At 35.7% G+C, this 20266-nt stretch overlaps 1 long non-coding RNA gene across 1 annotated transcript in view; it reads left to right on the top strand.

The window, feature by feature from the left end:
• Window positions 1-19706, top strand: part of LOC142056074 (uncharacterized) — a 48715-nt gene extending 29009 nt beyond the window's left edge. The window contains exons 8-9 of the long non-coding RNA XR_012660203.1: window positions 13609-13850; window positions 18216-19706. This is a non-coding gene — a long non-coding RNA (uncharacterized LOC142056074). The remainder of the gene's footprint in view (window positions 1-13608; window positions 13851-18215) is intronic.
• Window positions 19707-20266: the final 560 nt, after the last annotated feature.

Here is a 20266-nt window from a genome sequence, read left to right as displayed (position 1 = left end):
ACTATAAAGGATTTTCCTCACCAAAAACCCCCACCCAACCAAAAAAAAAAAATTAATAAGCTTCCCCCTCCCATGTTTTTTCTGTAAAAGTGACTACAAAAATTTTGTGTGCCACCAGGAATATGTCTTTTCCTGAAGGCAAAATACATAATTAACTTCCCATTCATTTAAATGAATACAAGTATAGCAAAGATGCCACGGAAGGTAGTGGGTTTTTAGTAATCTCTTTAATTTTGATAGAAAAACCTTGCCAACCTTGCATTGTGGTATTTCTATTTTAATAGTATATATTTTCCTGTGGTCTTATCTTCTACATTTTGATTGATTGTAAGTTCACAGAGGTTTGATTATCATGTGACAGGATACATAGATACTATGTGTATGATTTACGGTATGTAATGGTCTTTGTGTAAAGCAAAGATTTCTGTTTGTATCCAGTGAGTTGTGACAAAATTTTTGATTGGGCAAGAATATCGCTCTTGTTATCCTGCTGTAACATTGAAGTCTTCTAACAGATCACACCTAGGTAAGTGGGTGAAAGCTACGTTGGTCAAGAGATTAACTGAATAGCCCAATACTAAGGTTCCAGTTGTCTCCTGTAATTATTGTAGCTAGCAGTAAAAGCACATGAATTATTTTAATTTAAAATAGAAATGATTTATCAAATTATATTAAGAGGATACAATATTGTATTTTAACATATATAAACAGAACGGTAACAATCCCTTCATCCTTTAATTTATATCTAGATATTCATAAGAGGGATGGAAAAAAGAAAACAAACCCATAAGTTCCAAAGGAAAGCTTTTGCAATATGTGTTGTTTAGTATGGCATGAACTTAGTCTGATAAGACAATATAATTGAGATGCATACATGTAATATTTGTACTAAAAATTACTGTAAATAAGAAGTAGGAGGATACTCTGTGGCAGATTCCTAGTCGATAGAAGTAAATTTATTATATAGATTGATGTCAATTTAGACTATGTTATTATATGGTCCTAAAAAATAATTAAAAGGAATTTCAGTTTATTTGCATTTTGGCGTAAGATAACTGAAAATAAGCTATACAGTTTTAATCAACTATGCAAACAGAAGTGGTTTCTTTGTTTAACTTTTCATTTAACTTCATGGAAACATTTGACAGTGAAATTTGGAAAGTTCAAAAATGGTGATTAAAATTCAAATTAGACATTTTAATCAGCACTTTAAAATCTTCCAAACACTTGGGTAATAATTCCAAATACTTGGTTAATAATAAATGCAGTTTTATTCATTACTTTGGCAATTTGATGCTAATTTTTTATGAATATACTGGCTTTTAAACCTCCACATTGTTTCCAGCCACCACAGAACTGCAAGAATATTTGTACTTACATACTTTTCTACTGTGATCTTAGCTGCGTGTATAGTTTGGGTATATGTTCTTGACATAATACACAAATCCTGCCATATTCTTCCACACAGGAAAAACACCATCTGGTCCAACTATTTGAACCAGGGGAGCAAAAATTATGTTGTTTTGCCAAGCGTTAATCATTCAGACCAGCTACCCTGACTTTCACAGGTTCCCATAGTCCTCTTCTGATTTATGTGGAAGGTGCGTGTACTGAACAGCTTTGAGAATTAGGCTGCACTTTCATATAGATTACAGTGTGTGAGTATGAATTCAGGTGTTTACGTTACAGCATCTGACCTTTTTGTAGTTGTTACTCATTCCTCCAAATGTGAAGTATGAGGTGTGAAACTCGTAGTTTCTCCTTCCAAAACATGCAAGCTCAAGGCAAGATTAAGGTGATCTGCTTTTCTTTATCAGTGTTTATGTCCCTGTTAGCTATGCACACAGAAACACGTCAGTAGGGTTATTAGATCAAAACTGAAAAATCTGAGTTTGTCATTGACAAAGCAGACTTTGCCAAGTGGCCAGTAACTATCTTTTCTGAAATAATGATAATTTTAGATTATTTTCTAAATGAACGACTGGGTGCAGTATTGCGGCACCAGTATGTTTAGTATATTTTCACAGGGGTGGAAGTTAAGAAAAATTCAACAAAATCAGCAATATTATAGATATGCTTAACACTCAGTATTGATTATCTTCAGATTAGTTTTAAAGTAATGTTAACATTAGAGAGGAGGAATCAGCTTTTTAGTCTCTGTAGCCTTATTTCTGTGAAGACGCTCACTTCTCTTGCCAATCTGCTCAGAACTTAGAAGTGCAGAGGTGGTGGGAGTGCAGAAACCCGCCTGGAGAGCGTATGTACGATGCTAGCTGAGCGGGAGCATCTCAGGAAATAATTCAGTTTATAAAGAGCCAGTTTAGTTTTACAAGCTTGAGTGTGTCCTAGGGTTTTTTTTAGTTTAGTTTTACAAGTTTAACTTTACAAGCGTGTTTTGTTACCCAGCGTGCAGTACATGGAAAGATAACTGTTAGTGTAAGAGATCCATAGTAAGGAAGGATGTGTTTAACAAGGGAAGTGAAGCAATAGAAATTTAGATTTGTGACAGGATTCAGACCACTGGGAATACAAAATTTCCAAGAAAAAAATTAAAACTTACAGGACTCGGGAACTGCGGATGCAAGAACTAACTCTGGGTATTAAAGATAAGAAAATGAAGGTAATATTTTTTTCTTAATGTGTATGTTATTTTTCTAAACAATCTCAGGAGGAGGGGGGAAGTGAACGATGAGAAGAAATGGAGCTAACAGTGCCAGGAATAAAACCTGACATGCTGAAAAAGCTGATAAAAGTTGTTAATTGGTACTGTCATTGCAGGCAGCATAAGATTGTAAAAGAGCTAGAGTGACCTTTTTTTCTGGTTTTGTTGTTTTGTTTTTAATTGCTGGGCTTTTGTAAGCAACTCAGAAATATTAAAAACTTGGGAGATACTACAAAAATCAAAATTTAAGACGATCTAATTTTTAGATTTTAGTTTTGACAGAGGACAGGGTTTAGAGTTCTCAAGAAATGTAACTGTTCTATTTAAATTCTTTGGATTTCTGTTGCTGTTTTGAAAGAACCTCCCACACTCAAATGATAAGAAATTACATGAAGGAGAACAAATAAACATGAAAAGCAACAGCCCTATCAGCCAAAGGAGCTATTACTGATTTTGTTGAACTAACTTAAATTGGACAATGCTATTACCAAATCAAACTGGGTAAGTAGATTAACTACAATTATAACACCCAGCAGCCATCAGTTATCAAATTAATATAGCCAATAGTAGCATAAGATTAATTCAGCTGATAGCCAATTTATAAGAATTCCAGCCTCAAGAATATACAGATATTGTCTCATTCCAAAGCACAAACCAAGTGTAATGAATAGGACAAAGTAATATTTCAGAATAATCCCCAAAGAGTTTATCCTTCAGTTCCTAAGGCAAACATGGACTGCTGATTCCCCTACAAAATACTTGACTACCGTCATGTTAAAAAAAACAAACAAACAAACAAAAAAACACCAAGAATTAATACAGATCTTTCTTGCTAATATTTTTCACTCAACTCTGGCAAGACAAAACAATTTTAACAATTTTGTTTGCTTAGATCCAGGGAACTATTGTGGGTGCATTTTCTTCTAGAAAATTCATACTAAATTCAGGTGTGCAGAAGAATGTATGCATTCATACCTCTGAAAAAAGTCAGGAAATACGATTGGTGTGATTGTTTTTCCAGAGAAAGAAGAGATGGAAAAAAAAAAATGTTGTTTGAAAGGTGGGAACCTTTTATAGTTCACATCCATAGTATGAACTTTATACTTCATGGATTATTCAGAAGTGGGTGTCACCAGATCCAGGGTTTTCTTTTGGTGATACAACTTGTGGCATTTGGTCTTTATGAATCTTAAAGTTAGACTTTGACTGTCTTGCTTCTCATGTCTCTACAGTATCATCTTCAGAAAGCAGAATGCATCAGTCTGTCTTAACTGAAAAATTCACTATTCCTAATTCTAATTCCTAATAGCAAGAGCTAGAGAAGAAGCAATGTGAGGAAGCAGAAATTTATCTATGCCAGACGCTTGCTGAGCTACCAGATAATGCATCTTTGAGTGTTGTTGGTAATTATGACAACTTGTCCACAAATTATGGGTTTCATTGGATCTGCTAAAACCAGAGACATCTACCTCTGATATCTGATTTAGTTTTGGACCCCAAGAGCCTTCAAGGATAAGCCTAGAGCAAGTAATTCAAAAGAAAGTCAGCAATGTAGGAAGACTGTGAACTCTCTCTCGATATTCTTGTGAAAAAACAAGAGTTTGCACGATTGGTTTGATCAGAGGCTCATAAATCAGCAATTGAAACAAAACTGTAAATGACGGTTATCTGTTTTAAAAAAAAATTCAGTGCTGCATAAAAACTAAGGCCACAAGCAAGGGAGCACAGGAGCTCTACCAGCAACACTGCAGCAAAACCCAGCACCTCACAGCATTTTCCAGTAGAGCACCAGCAGCGGCAGAAGTAGCACATACTCAGAGAAAGGAGCTTCTAGCTGTGTTTTTTTGGAACAGAGCAGTTGCATTGATTCATCTTTGGGCACATGTTGAATGTTTATGAGTCTGGATCCAAGGTATTAGTGTCATGAAGAAGCCACTGCTGAGTGCACCCTCATGATCACAGTGCATGTTATTTAGACTCCAGCCCATGATGTGAAAATAAAGCTCTGCCCAGGAAAGTCACTACTGGTGGCAGATACACTGAACAGGGCATACCTTCCTGAGCACAACACAGATGGCACTGTGGAAAAAGAGAGAAAGACTATCAACATGCTACATTACCTTCGCATCTGGGAGGCTCCAGGCAATCCAGCAAGGCACTGAAGAGGATCGGGTGCTGCAGGCAGAAAAACAGTGCATACTCCGAGGATGGCCAGAACCAGTGACGCAGGATGTTACACCTCTTGCACTGTGAGAACTATGTAAAATATATGTTTAATTTATTGCTTACTTTTAATTAATATCTTTAAATAATTTATTTAATTTATATTTATTTTGTTTAAAAAGTCTTTGAGTAGAAGTATCAACAGATTTACAAAATAACCATGTGAAATAACCATGTGCTTGAAAAGGCAAGAACAGTCAACTGAGGGCTATATAAAGCAATGTGTATTGTGCAAAGAGGTTAGTGACAGGCAAGATAAGCAAGCTTTATAGATAGATTTGTGCAATCCCACTCTTAATCTAACGAAAGGATGGAACCCAAAGGCCATACTCTGCAGAGGATGGGAACTTAATAGTCAGGAGGTTATTAGTTTAGTTCATAGAGCTGGACTTTCTGGAGGAAACTTAGTCAAGACTGAGGATCAGAAAACTAAAGGCACATTTTTCCAAATATTGAAGATCTGACATGTGATGATTAGCAAATAGCCTCAGCACAAAGCCACAGATTTCAAATGTTCAGAACCAAAAGGAAATATGAATTCAGACTGTTTTTTTCAAGATACATGTTACACAGTAAGGATCAGACTTTTTTTGGTAAGACAGCCAGGAAATTAATGTTCAAGGCAGAAAAAAAGGGGAAACCTTTCCTCTGTGCCTGGAATCACTGGACCAACAAAGGTACTTTCAGCTGTAATCACTGTAGTGCATTTCATATCCCCAATTCCTTTTCTGTTTGTGTTTTTAATTCACTTGCTACCTTTATCAGAAATAAAGAATATTGTAGAAATGCTGGGGTTTGGCCGTTGGCTCAATGGATTTCTGAACACTGTAGATGGGGTTGTGATTAGAAATAGGTCTGGCTGCAGGTGACTTCCCCAAGGCCCTGCTGGTACTGGAGGGAGCAAATTTCATGAGATGGTGCACTTTAGCATAATTTTTTAATGCTCTGTGATTCATTTGGGAGTAATATTAGAGTTCTTCAGAGAAACCTGTACTTAGAAGTGAAGCGAGAAGGTCATTTCTACCTATTCTGTGTTGCTGCTTTGCAATTGTGGGAAGGAAGGTAGGAGAGCCATACAACAAAAATTGCTGGAAGTTTCAGAATACTACTTCTCTTCTCTTAGAATTTAATGTAGGTGAGAAAAATGTTGTGCTAAATTTTCAAAGGGTTTTTTTTTCCATTTTTGAGGCAGAGAATAGGGAGATAGATTATTAATAATTATGCTACCGTGAGATGAAATTCTGAACCTTTAGGCTCCTTTTGCATTGCAGCTGAAAGAAAAGGGAAAAAATCCTAACAAAAACAAACCCTAAAAAACAATTCATGAATACTTAATGAATGAGCAAGCATTTGCATCATCTAAATATTTTCTTTCTCCTCGTCAGTATTCAGGGGCTGTATTGCCATCTGGCAAAGGTTTCAGTTGACTAATGCTGAAGCAATAAATTAATACAGTAAAAGATGCTACCAACAGTTTTAAACCAATTAAAATGCTTGAAGAAGGCTCTATGCACGTTAAAATGTCATGTCGTGATCCTGCTGCATGGAACCAAAGAACTGTAATGAGCCAAGTGTGAATGAGCAAAGATTGCAGGATTCAAGGGTATTGCTTGGTGTGAGCCTTATGGCATGCACAAATATTCATGTAATTCAAAACGTTAAATACTCTGACCCATATTAGGGTGGATGCTAGTTTTACAATAGAACAGAGTTTGTCTCATGCTTTTGTAGTCTTTAACTTGGATCCAATAAAATCAACCGCAAAAAAAAAAAAAAGGGGGGGGGTAAACCAAGTTGTGTATTTTAGCACTGTCATGACCATCCAAAAGCTCCACAGAAAAAATTATTCATAAAACCCTCACGTTAGAAAGAGCTTCACTGCCTGAAGACAGCGAACAGCAAAAGGGAGTGCTGGGGGACAACAAGGACCAAGCAGCACCCACCTCTGTGAGTCTGTCTTGCCTGGACTTGGACTGCAGGCTAAAGCCTGGGCTGCGCAGGATCCCCCACCCAGAGTTACCTCCTCAAGCACACCATGTAACCATTCTTCCAAGAAACTGAGCAGAGCTCGCTGCTGTCTTTTGAAAGGGCTGGATTCCTCCAACTCTTTATGGAGACTGTAAGGATGAATGCTGCACATAGAAGTTTGAGACGTTCCTCACAGAAACCCCTTGTGGTCTGACTCCTTTCTTGGGGAAAAGTGTCACTGGATTTGCAAGCTGAATGAAAAGCTCTTGTAGCAGTGACACAGAGAGATGCCATAACCTCTAGTGAAACAAGCTAAAGAATTTTATTGAACTTCACAGATTTTATTTTTTTTGAAAGCAGTACAGTTTACTTTAAAACAGTGTGTCAAAAGGATGCTATCAAAGATCTTTCTCAAGGTTTCTAAGGCAGGGAGTACCTATGGGACCATTGAAGACAGGGAAGAAGCCCGTTCCCAAACCTGTCGGTTTTGTGCAACCTAGGAAGGAAAGAAAGGAGAAGAAACGTTCCCTATCCTCCAAAACTGACTCTATTAAAAAGGTGAAAACAGCTTTCTAGACATGCCACTCATTTACTTTCTTTAAACATTGTTTATGAAGGTAGCAATTGTGTGGCTGTGCTACCAGAAAATGTATAACACGATGTCTCTGCAGGTATAGTGTTTGTAAAGCAGAAACATTAGGATGATGTTTTTGACTGTAAATAAATATTATGAGAAATAGGTTGAAAGAATGCAGTTAAGACCTACTAATGGCAAGATTATGCTAGAGTGGGTTTTTTTTTCTGTTAAGACTCTATCACTAAGGATCAGAGCTAGCTGAATTACACATGAATAAAGTACCACAACAGATTTGTATCTTTTAGAGATACGAATACTAATAGACAATTTTTACTGAAATATTTGAGATTTTAAAGTGATATATTACAATAGTTTTAAGTATTTTGGAAAGCACAAATGATCCTTTTAATGTGGGCTGGTCACATCACTGTGGGAGAGAAAAGAGAAAACTAGTCTCTTTTTCATGAATGGCAACGGTTTAAAGAATGCTAAAAGAAAACGCCATTTTTATGTGTTGGTTTTTTTTCTGAAGCATGTGTTGCTACTGCCTTGTACACTTGTACAAGTCGGACATCCTAAGTGTCCATTTATGATAGAAACATTTTTCAGTTTAATGACCATTTTAAATAACTCATATTTATCCATATTCTATTAAATTAACTTAATTAGTATATCTGCCTTATATAAAAAAAAAAGGAAAAAAAAAAGCATAAACAGCTCCAAATCCATTTACTGAATGAAAATATCATTTCCATTTGGACTATAAGATCTGACATAATGTCAGTCATAAGGAATTCAGAATGCTCCGTTTCAGAGTTCCGGAATGTTATGGGGGAATGCTACATAGATTCGTTAAGCACCCCTTGGTTATAGAATGTTATCATTTAATGTATTAATGTTATATGTAGAAGAGGGTTTTTTAGATTAAATTTGAGTCATTAAGTAATGCTAATGATTTATTGAAATCTAACCATTTTTCATGAAGATACTTTAACAAGATAATGTAATTTTCTTTTATACATGAATTGATCCATTTGAGAATTAATTTATAATTCCCCACAACAAACCCTTCCCTTTATTTCTGTTTTGCAGTGATCTCTTTAAAATAACTTCCATAGCATATTGTATATTGGGGAAAGAAAAGCAAAGCAGTACTCAGGAATTGAGGTTTGATTTTGCCACCCTCACCTTCATAATCACTAAGGACCATCAGCTTGCACCTAAGTAATCTGCGTCAATCATACGAAAGTAAGTTTCAACAGCTGAAGAAGATTTTAAGATCTTTCAACAAAATGATTGTACTGCTGTGGTGACATACCTCCATACAGCTATCTGTTCTGGTAGCTCTGCAGTTCCTTTGATAGTGGAGGAAAACGGATTTTAAATTGTTTTCTTTTATAAATGCAAAGAACAAATTCTGAATCATCTGTGTCAGATTTTGATCTGTGATATGTGAGAAGGTGATTAACTATAAGAGGATATAGTCTTATTTTTCAATAACTTGCAGAAAGAATAGTCTCTGCAATGTTTTCACTAATATTATAGTAACAGCAGCAAGCAATGGTAAGTTGTCAAAGATAAAATAATTTCCTTCTAAAACACCTTTTACATCTTCCACTATTCCTAACTTAGTTCTAGGGCTACCTTGAAAAGCAGAAAAAAGAATGGGTTATTGTGTAGTGACCAAATGCTTTAAGAAGCCTTTAGTTGGATGGGAGGTAATACGCCATTGAAAATATATGAAGCAAACATTCTTTTTTTAGATATGGGCAAATCTTGATAACGAACACTGCTGAAATTTTCAGTCCCAGCCTGTTTTTACTCAAAGGAAAGGGACAAGTTCCCCTTGCTACTTAGTGTGTGCCAGGCTTGGTCCACAGCAGCCTGGAAAAAGCAGATCGACCACCCTGCACCACCCTTTCAGGAGAACAGGATACATAGCCAACATGGAAGCCAGGTATGCCCTTCATTGCAATCCATGTAAAAGCACCCTTTTTCTTGGGCTGCATAAACTATTGGTTGAGGTCATACCCTCCATCCTTAACCTTGTGAAATGATGAGATACTTATAGGGAAATGAAGCAGTTTCTGCATGTTCTTCAATGACAGATGGTTGAAGGGGACCTGACTCCTCTGCTGCCTTCCTTCTGCTCACCTTGGAGAGTGATGGAAACAATGGTCTGCACTGACCATCTTCTGCTCTATTTAGCTCTAGGTCAAATTTATTGAGATTTTTTTTTCTAAATATGCTCAGGTTTAAGCATTTTGAAGCTTGACCTGATATGTGTAGCATCATCCTATCTGTATCAAGGTGACAGTGTGGCCAGCAGTCAGTCACAGCATGGACATCCAGGAGTTTTCTACACCACTGCTTTTATTGGAAAGGGCAAAACATGCAACAGAACAAGATCAGTCTCTAAATTCAGACACCTCAGATCTTCTGTGGAATTGAATTAAAATAAACAATTTGAAAGCGTATCCAGTGCCCTTGCAGAGCATATTATAGCTGCAGTGTACTACTTAGCTGACATGTTTTAAGTGCTCTTCTATTCTTTGAATAACGTAGTGTTGCCATTGATGTTGAAAATACAGATAATTCTTGTGTACCTTCCTAGTTGATGTATCCTAAATGAACTAGTGCCAGCTGAATGGGCTGAGTCATTGGCCTGTTGATCCATGTTCAAAATAACACCCAGAATTTAGTCTAATTTTGTCTAAAATTATACAGTGCAGATAAAATCTCCAGGGAAGTTTCTGTATAAAATAGAGATGGAAAGGCTATTCCCAGGCCAGATAGACCAGATGATTGAACAGGTCTTTGCAGGTATGATTGTTACTGATGTCACTCACACTGAGTTTTAATATGTGCAGGAAGACATTTGTGTTTGTTTCAGGGTCTTTGCAAACTGCTGCCATGTTAATTTCAGTACAGTGATTCCAAAAACACCAACTTGAATTACATAAGAAACTTTTAAATACAAGATGACCAGGAGAATTATGAAATGTGAATTGATGTCTTCAGTCATAGTTGTCTTTATTTTTGCAGTCTGAACGTAATTTTTGTAACTGATAATAAAAACCTCTTTTTGATTTGAAACTAAAACGTTAGCAGTATGCAAAGTGACAGAAATATCGGTGCAGCCGTTCACAAAGGTGTAGAGCATGATTCAAAGTTCACTTCATAATATTCTGCCCCAAACTTGCTTTGACAGCCACAGAAACAGGTAGAATGAACTTACGCTCAAAGTGTGATCAAAGCTAAGATGCTGTCTTTATTTTATCATTTTAGTTGCAAAATTATTATCCCAAGCAAACCCTGATGGTGGTGTTATTGCTAGCACGTTTTGCATCCCAGGCATGATACTTCCGCAAACAAAGAGACAAGAACTTTCGGCAACTGTAAAAAGAGACTCTGTGAGGTTCATTAAGACGTCCTAATACTGGGAATTAGAATGGAAATGAAGATTGGGAACCTGAAAGTTTACACCAAATTATTTAAATTTTGTCTCCTTAGAATCTATTAATATGAGAATATATTTTAATTGGTATTTCCTGCATTCTACAGAAGCCAGGAATATAGAACTATATAGGGGTAACATTTTACAATACTCTTCAGTGAATTTAGTGAAAATACCCTGGTTTTCTGTACACTGTGAAATAATAATTTAATAAGGGGAATCGTTCAAAATATATATTGATATATCAGAAACCTGTTTTCTCAGGATGAAATTTAAAATTCAATTGTCTTATTAAACAATGCTGTAACTTCATTTACATACTACTATCTGTTCCTGTTTGTTTCACATATCTGTTTTATTATATATAAAATTGCATGCTGTACAGAATATTTTGCGGAATTTGTTTTGGTATATAAATCAATAATAATATTCTAGGCTACAGTTGTAAGTGCAGTACTAGTATCAACCACTGCTTAACCAGTTCATCCAACAACTGTTTTATATGGTACTATCAGATATGTTGACTTTCATGGCACTGTACTTACCATAAAAATATACAGAATTTATAACAGCATTTAGAAATACGTGACTTACACTCTCAGGTTTGTATCTTATTGAAGTAACGTATCATTGCAGTCTGCAGCTCCTATAGAAATATGTAGGGATTGTAAAGCATTTAAAACTTGGTGAGTATGAAGAGGAATGTTTTGACACTAATTGAGAAAATAGGCTGCAGAATGTCATCTAAGTCTCGGATAGCATGGGAACCCGAGCAGAATATGCTATTGTGACTGTACCCTTCTGAGGTGGAGGTGGAGAGTTGTATAGGAGAATGTGATTGCTGTGGTGCTGTATGCCATGCTACCTATGTCAACAGCTGCAGTATATACGCCAGACTGTAATGCAGATGATCCAATCACCTCTTGTTCACCGTCAGCTTGAGTTACTTGAGTAAACATGAGTGGTGCAAGAAGCACAGTACAGTATCTAACTGCATTTTGTTGGATAGGGAGGGATTCTTTCCGTAATGTTCTCATGCTCAATGTGGAAAAGTCACATAATCAGATGAAAACAAGCATATGCCCTAGATCCTGAACACCTCAACTTCTATCTGTTTGCCATTTACCTTAGTGTTGGTTGGGTATCAGGAATTTGAACTAAATAGAAAAGTAGATGTCAATAGCAGAGTTTGACCTGACAGGGAAAGGAAAACATTGTCTATAAACATCCTGGCAAAACTCAAAAAAGCTGAACTGTTTTTGCAGGATAACAGTTTTATTTGTCATTATTTTTAGCAGAAACTATGACTTAAATATACACCTCTGGCAAAATACCAGCTGTAAAAACATCTTGGGTCATCATGAGAGGTATTTATTATTTGGTTTTATAGTTGTACAGGGGCATCTAGATTTCTTTTTTCTTTTGTAGTCAAAGGGGAAACTACTCACTGTGTCATTGGACCCTTAACATTTATAGATTTGTTCATGCTCTGGGGCTTGCATGGTAAGGGAAGTTGCAGGCAAGCTTTTCTTCATACAAGCTATAAAATGGTTTCTTCTGTAACATTAGTTTATGTATAAAAAGTTTTATCAGGATTGACATTATCTTTTTTTATTACAGTATGAGAGAGCTTTATTTAGAAATTTTCTTAAGCCAACTGAAGAAAAAGCGTGTGTGTGTGTGTGATGACTTAAAGAGAAAGTCGTCATCTTGGGGGTTCTGAAACACTTCTACTTTCTACTTTCTTCTACCAGCCCCCCTCCTTTGCTTTGTCACATTTGAGGAGATTTGTAGAAGGAAAGTGTAAAGTGATTTTCTCAGTTTGCTAGACTGCAGGCTGATTAGACATGTTGAAGTGCACTTTGGCTCTGTGACACTGCTTGACAAAACTGGTAGAGCTGGTGATTCCCTTGAGGGAAGTTCTTTGTACATAACTTTTAAATAAGAAAAAGTCTGCTGTTTTTCTTACTGTTTCTCCCTTCTCTTATTCTACCTCTCAAAATTAAAGACACAGGAGACAATTGAAAATAGTTTTATTTTCCCCCTAGAATGAAATAATAACCTTTTTAAAAATTATTGCTTCCATATACAAGTTAAACTGTTGTTAAGGTTCGTCACAAAGGCAGATGGGTCAGAAAAATCATCACAGAATTGACATTAGTGCCCATAATTGCTAGGTTTTTTCTTTTTTTTTTTTTTTTTTTTTAATCTTCCAGCTTTTGGCATGAGTGTTCACAGAGCAAATTAATTACGCTGTTTATTCTTCTTCATGATTTAAGAGCAATTCTAAGGTCTTGCCTGGACATCCATTATAAGCAAACAAAACTAAACTTCTTTGTAAATTACTGTTCTGGATGGTTTTCATAGATCACTCATAAATTGCCATCTTTAGAGGTCACACAATTACCTCTCAAATCAACATTAGTATGTTTAGAATAAAGTCACGTTAAAGTGAAAGACACAAGTAACACCTAGTCACCTGGGAGTAATGCCTTCACATCCAGATGACAAAAAAATGATAGAAAAACTTGCTAAAATCTTCATAATCTAGGAAACTCGAGGATTGCCTTACTATGTATCCAAAGGGATAGTACTTTCAGCTCAAAAAATAAAATTTACTCTAGTTATGCATTTATTTACAAATGTAGTTCAGATAGAACTAACTGGAAATTTTTACTAGAATTTTTGTGACATCTTAACTAACATTGCTTAATTTTTCAGGATGTTTTCTGGCAAATAATGGACGCGCAATAGACCCCTTCTGAATTACGCTTGGACCAACAAACAATGTTGCAGACTGTGTCATGCCTTACGCCTTGGCTGCTTCTCTACTCTGTTCTGACTGACAGAGAATATTGACCTGGCATCCCTGGCATAGCTAGGCCCAAGGCATGAAGCTCTCATTTCACTGATGGCAAGGTCCAGTGATCCCACTTCCCTGAAAACACAGCACAAGCTGATAGGTAATCGTGATAAATAAGAGCTATGGCAAAAGGCAAAACATCTTTGCTATATTCCAACCTTCAGAAAACCAAGTTGCATGGGAGCCTATTACACTACAAATGCTTTCAGAAACTCTATAAAATGCTTTTATTTCATGTTTTCACACAATGCAGATAAGAAAATTACTATATGCTGCAGAAAGGGAAACGGGAGGAGTCAAAAAAAATATTGTAGAAACACGAGACATATTTAAGGCATGAAAAAAATCTACAAATTTTGAAATAGATAATGGTTGAGTTCTCTTCCATAAAACTAAGAGTAACATTTTGAATGTCTGATTGTTCGAGAGTTTTGAAATTGATGTTTTTGACGAAAAATTTGTTGTTGATTTCTAGTGCCAAGTTATCCCGTCAAATTATTAAGAAGAAATTCATTGTGAGTTGTTTCACAGGAAGATTTCTAGTAGTCTGTTTTCAGAGCACAAATTACCTATAACCTTGTGTTTGTGAGGTTTCAGGGCTTCTACGCTCTGCTCATAAAAACGCTACTGAAACAGAAATTACTTTTTTCCAGTTAGATGCATTCAAAACCTTGCTATCAGTTTTTATTAAAAATGAGAAATGAATTTTCAGCACAGCTTTGACACTTGCATTGTTAATGTGCCTTCAGGCATGTAATTAGTAGAAGAGTTTAATCTTCTATATTCCATACTTTGATCAGAGTAAATAAGCTCAGAGAAGCTATAACGTATTGACCAGCATCTTGATAAAAGAAAGTTGTAAGCACCACTTGAAGACACTTTCATGAACTTGAATGCACATCATTAGTTCTGCATATAATAGAGAGCATATTCACTTATTGTTATTATTGGTATACCAATCCAGCCCAAAGAGTGCTGGAATTTTTTTCTCCCTTTCCCTGTGTTTGTTTAGAAACTTGGGTTATTTTTCAATATTCACAGAAGAAACTTGAAAACTGCTCTCTGTAGCAACCCGATAAATAAATAATTTATTCTATAGCTGATTCCATGCTAAAAGAAATTTAATCAATCATTTACAAAACATGTCTAGTAGGCTGACTGGTAAGATGAAGTTGTTTGCATTAATACTTTTGAGCATGTAATAAAGACTGAAACGAGGGTGCTATTAAAGGAAAATAAGAATTTGTCATTGAATTAGCAGAACAAAAATTAAGTTTGAAAAGTCAGCACTTTGGGCTATAGTAGCTAAATTTAAAAGTTGGATAAAATATCATGTTGAGAGGTTTGAATTTCTTAATTTTACATTTTTCTCATACCTGTATATATCAGACTGGTCGCTACGGGATGTGAGTGAAATAATCAGCAGATTTCTTTCCATGGAACATCCAAAACTTCTCCTCATTTTGGAGTTATGAAACATTCAATATAAAATGAAAATTGTATTTTTCCCCTGAAACAGAATAAATAAATCAATTAACCACAAATAAAAATCTTTAGGCACCTCAAAATTAATCTCTTTAAAAAACCCAAGAAACTTGAAATGATGTGTTGGTGTAAAGTCCTTCACTTTTCTAAAAAGAAAGTCACAAGGGAACATGATTTCTTCTCGTTAGAGCACTTATCTAAGAAAGAAACATACGGGAAAAAAAGCCCACACATGGGTTTGTCTATTTTATACTGATATTCCCTATGTTTTTTACAGGCTTTTGTCGCTCCATTTCTGCCCCCATCTCCCATGCCCAGTGCACCCCTAGTGAGCCTCCATGTACCCATGATGAGCAGCCTTTCAATTCAGGCAGTTGGGGTACATAAATCAAAAATGACATATTTGTATCTGGTTTTTTCTTGCTATTTAGTGTAAGTAACAGTGCTGTTTCACTGAGTCTAATTCTTAGTTACCCAGTTCCTCAACACCTACATAGGCATTATCTCCCAAGGATGACAAATTTCATTTGGGAACCCCAAAGTGCCTTCTGCCACCATTAACTCAAACCTTGATGAAAAAGTGCTGAGTGTTCATAAACACAGCTGCAGTCAGTGAAAAGAGCCTTCTGGTCAACCATTAGCATAGTTATTTTCCCTTTTTTTCTCACAGGTGGCTTCCTGCATGCACCTTGTCTTGCACGCTAAATGACAGGGAAATTAGACATTCCCTGCATATAAAGGGTGAATTTCTGGCTGCCCCTACCGGTATTTTTGCCATTGCAGATAAGTTTCATCTTGAGAGAGGTGTTGGGCCCAGCCTTAGGAGAGAAGGCTAGCTTAATCAGAAAGTCTAATGACCAGGTTCTGGTAATTTTTTCTTATTCCATTTATTTCCATAATAAAAATGAAAATGTCTTTCTGTCCCTGAATTTTACAAAACTAAATTGATGTATTTGTGACTTGTGATTCAGATCATACTATAAACTAATCCCCAAAGGAGAATTCTGTTGTGAAAGTACACGTGTTCGGTAGGTAGTATATGAAATACAGGACCACATAATGAGAAGAAACATGACCCTAAAGTAAACTTCATGCTAATTTCAGGAACAATGAAAATAATATTTATTTATTCTATATATCACTAAGTTGCTTCACAGTCTACAGAACACTTTTAATATTCAAAGGAATACCTATAAATAATTCTCTATGATCTTTGAGGAATAACAATTTATGTGTTTTAAATATTGCTTATATAAACAAACCCACTTAAATGTAAAAACATTTTGAAGAATTGTTGGTGTCATCTCTAAATTACAAAACCAGGAACAAAGTCATGAGTCCAATCTATCTTCTTCATCAAAAACCTGAATCCAGCACTTGCATTTTATCGCAGACCGTTGTCTCATCCCTTTACAGAACGAAACAACAATAAGGAAACAAGACGTAATGATTTAGTATGAAGACAATAAAACTTTTTAAAATTCCTTTGCCTGCCTTTCTGTAGGGCAGATACCTGCTTCTACATTTTGTGGTGACGTTATTGAGAATTCAGGCTTGCGGGTAAGAGGAAATTTGATAGACGTTGCTTAGAGGTTATATATTTCATACGCTTTCATAAAATAAGATATTAAGTTTCTCCTGTCTAATATCAAAATCATTTAGACTAACTGTTCCTGAAGAGGAGATGTACATATAACTCAAAGAACTAAATGAAATAGTGGATTTAATGTGATTTTAATTTACTTGTCTCTAGACAATTTCTCAATATTATTTTCCCCTTTTGAAGGCTTTGCTCTTTTCTTAATTAGGTAGATTTTCTTGTTCATAAACAAGTTCTCTGTGAAAATACAAAAATAAATCACTTTCCCATCTTTATTCTAAATTATTCTGCCATGTGTAACTTGTGTTGTTTTATTCACCAAAACAGAATTCATTTTGTGGAAAATATGTTTTGATCTGGGTTATCAAAAGAAATGTGCTATAACCAGAAATAAACTTTCTAAGCACAATTTTGCTGATTTCTCTCAGAAGAGACATTTAACTTGGGGATTGTGATGGAAGCATGTTACATTTATTGTGTTATTTTGCTTTTAATGATAATAAAAATCGGATAGTCATCGTTTAATGTATGTCTTGGAAACAAGTGCAGGAAACTCCAGTGACTAAAAAGGAGCGAGTTAAAACTCATAAGGGAAATTTTAAATAGCAACATTTAGTTTGTCATTCTTTATTTTTTTCTGACAAATTAAAGACTATATTTTTGTTAAAAAAAAAGCAATACTTTACACACTACTTAGTACCCTCTATATTTAATCAGTGCACTGAAAGAGATAGTCTGTCAGAAAAAAAGGTAAAAATAAACTGGTATGACTGAAGACTGCACCATAATGCATATTTACCAAAAGCTCAATGGCCTTTCTTAAAAAGCCTCTGAGGTAATATTTTATACTTTCAAATTTTAGATTACATTTGTACATAGGTTCTGAGCCAATACATTTGAAAATGCATTAAAAGTGAAAAAATGGCCTATGTTACTTAAAAACTGTGTAAGTTTTGTTTTGCAAGAACTTTCTAACCTAACAAAAAATAATTGTGTTATTTCAGATAATAAATGAAGTCTGTAATTAGGTTATTGAAAAGCTTTGAAGCTTACGGATATCGAATAATGTCATAACGCACATATATGCATTTGCGCTACGAACACAAATCTGATTTTTTCCTCAAATATATTACAATAAGCTAAATCAGTTTGTTAAAAATCACATGAAGGATGAATTAACATTATCAGAAAACCCAGCAAGTTTTACCCTGAAAAAGAATTTCAGCTGTAGAGTAGCATTGCCAGATCTATCATACCTCTGGAGCTAGAAGTCTATTCATTGTGCCCCAAGCTTCATTTAACCTGAGCAGTAGTAGGGCAAGTGAGACACTGACTCAGCCTGTGACTGGCTGATGGTTTTCTTCCTCTCCTCCTTTCCAGGGGAGCAGGCTCTTGCAATCGATGACTGGTGGTGCTGAACGTCACAGCTGAGACTACAACTTGCCTACCAGAAGCAAAGTGAAGATGGATCATCTCTGGCCTCAGCAGGGAAGCGGTAGCGATGGGCTGTGACTTCATGGTTAATTTAGAGAACAGCTAGATGACGATACTTTCTGGTGAGGGAAGGCAGCAGCTGGTGGACTCCCCCCTCCCCAGGAAGGTGGAAACGGCTGCTCACCCAGGTAGGACAGGGACAGCGCCTGTGCAATTGACTCGGCCTCCATGCAGACTTGCTCACTTGGAGGGATTCAAAGTAGACTAAACATTCTACTACAGCAGAGGAAAGTCAGATTTCCAAATCACAAGTTACTCTTTCATTAAAAAATTACTGTTCTTTGTGGCTAATGCAGATGTACCCATGAGCGTCCACATAGGTACATGCTATGTTTCCAGCCTGAGACCAGATGTAATGTATGCATTTAGCCTGAAAAGTATTGCATATATAAAATGTGACAGAAATGACACAAATACCTGTTCACAAATGGTTATCCTGCTGCTATACGACACAAACTACTTCAAAACAACAACAACAACAAAAAAATCAAAATGTACTCCTCTTGGTTTTCTTCATATTCTCATGTAGTTCCCTCATGGTTTTGATGAGCTGTTTGTGTTTTGTATGTAGTATTGATATAATGGCTTAAAGTCTTTGGGTGAGAAGCTAAGTGCATTAAGGCTAGATGGGAGGTTCTGAAAGAAGTCTGGAATTAATGGTTTGTGGTGCATCTTAGTTGTGAGTGACAGAATTCTTGCCTGTGTCTGGTGGAGCAGAGATGTCAAGGGCATGGATACCCCAATATTAAGGAACTGTCAACACATAACTGCTGAAGAGATGTGAAGACTTGCTTAAAATTTTTCTAAGGGAGGAAACAGTGCTTAAAACTACATGTGGCTTCTTTCCTTGCTTTTGTGTCAATAATGGAAATTAAACATAACAGCTGTTTATGTAAATTAGTTAATACAGTTTTTAAAAAATCAACATTTTTAGAAGACCATAATATGGACTTAATAGACAGCTGCTGAAAGAAACATGAATATGGCAATGTTATCTATATTCAACTTGCTTGGAGGCTGGAGGTTTCTTCCTGATTTTTCCTTTTACTTTTCTTTTTTTTAATCTCACAAAACTTACTGCTTGAATTGGTGATACACAGAATGTTAAAATGTCACTTCATTTGGTTAGATGAAAGTTAACAAATCCTACATGCTGAGGCAACGTGAGACTAAATTTAACAAAAGTCAGGTGGTTGTTATCTGTGTGCTGTAGCACAAGTGCTGGTAACTGTGCAATGATGGCAGATCAAAGCAAAACAAACAAAACCTTACAATACTTCTATGCTTCCCCAAAACAAAACAACAGTAATTAATATTGGATAAAACACTTTTGGCTGTAAGCTGTTGAATAATACTCACAGAATACATTATCTTCTCAAAGTAGCTGTTATTCATTAAATAAATTATTCAAAAATAGTCTTTTGCAGTATTTGACCGTCACTCTATCTGGTTGAATGCCAACTCATTGAACAAATTGTTCAAAAGATAACAGCTTGATTCATGTATAATGTATTTGAAAAGCTTCTTTTCTAGTTCTTACCAGCTCTGCGTAGACTAAGTAATATCCTGTGCATTTATTAATAATTTGTCATTTGGTTGGCAAAAATGAATTAAAGGCAGCAATAAAAGACAGGATCTGACTTCTCCTGAGGTCAGTGGGAGTTTTGCCATTGACTTCAAATGGCTTCAGGGTTTCACCCGCAATGTTTAAATGACGACTTTGAAATGTGATGCACATTGTTAGTGTATTTAAGTTTGTCTAAACTTTAAAGAACTGAATTTATTCTAGTATCCTACAGTGATGACAATGTGCTACAACATTTTGCTATAAACTTTCTACAGATGATTGATGTAGGAATGGAATCATTTTCCAGCATGAACAGAACTGTGTGTTTTAGAGAGTTGCCTCTCTTAAGAATCATTATTTGAGCTTGTAT

This window comes from Phalacrocorax aristotelis, chromosome 4 (assembly GCF_949628215.1).
Source record: "Phalacrocorax aristotelis chromosome 4, bGulAri2.1, whole genome shotgun sequence".
Classification (NCBI taxonomy): Eukaryota; Metazoa; Chordata; class Aves; order Suliformes; family Phalacrocoracidae; genus Phalacrocorax; species Phalacrocorax aristotelis.
Note: the sequence above shows the minus strand (reverse complement) of the source record. Positions and strands in the feature narration are given on the sequence as shown.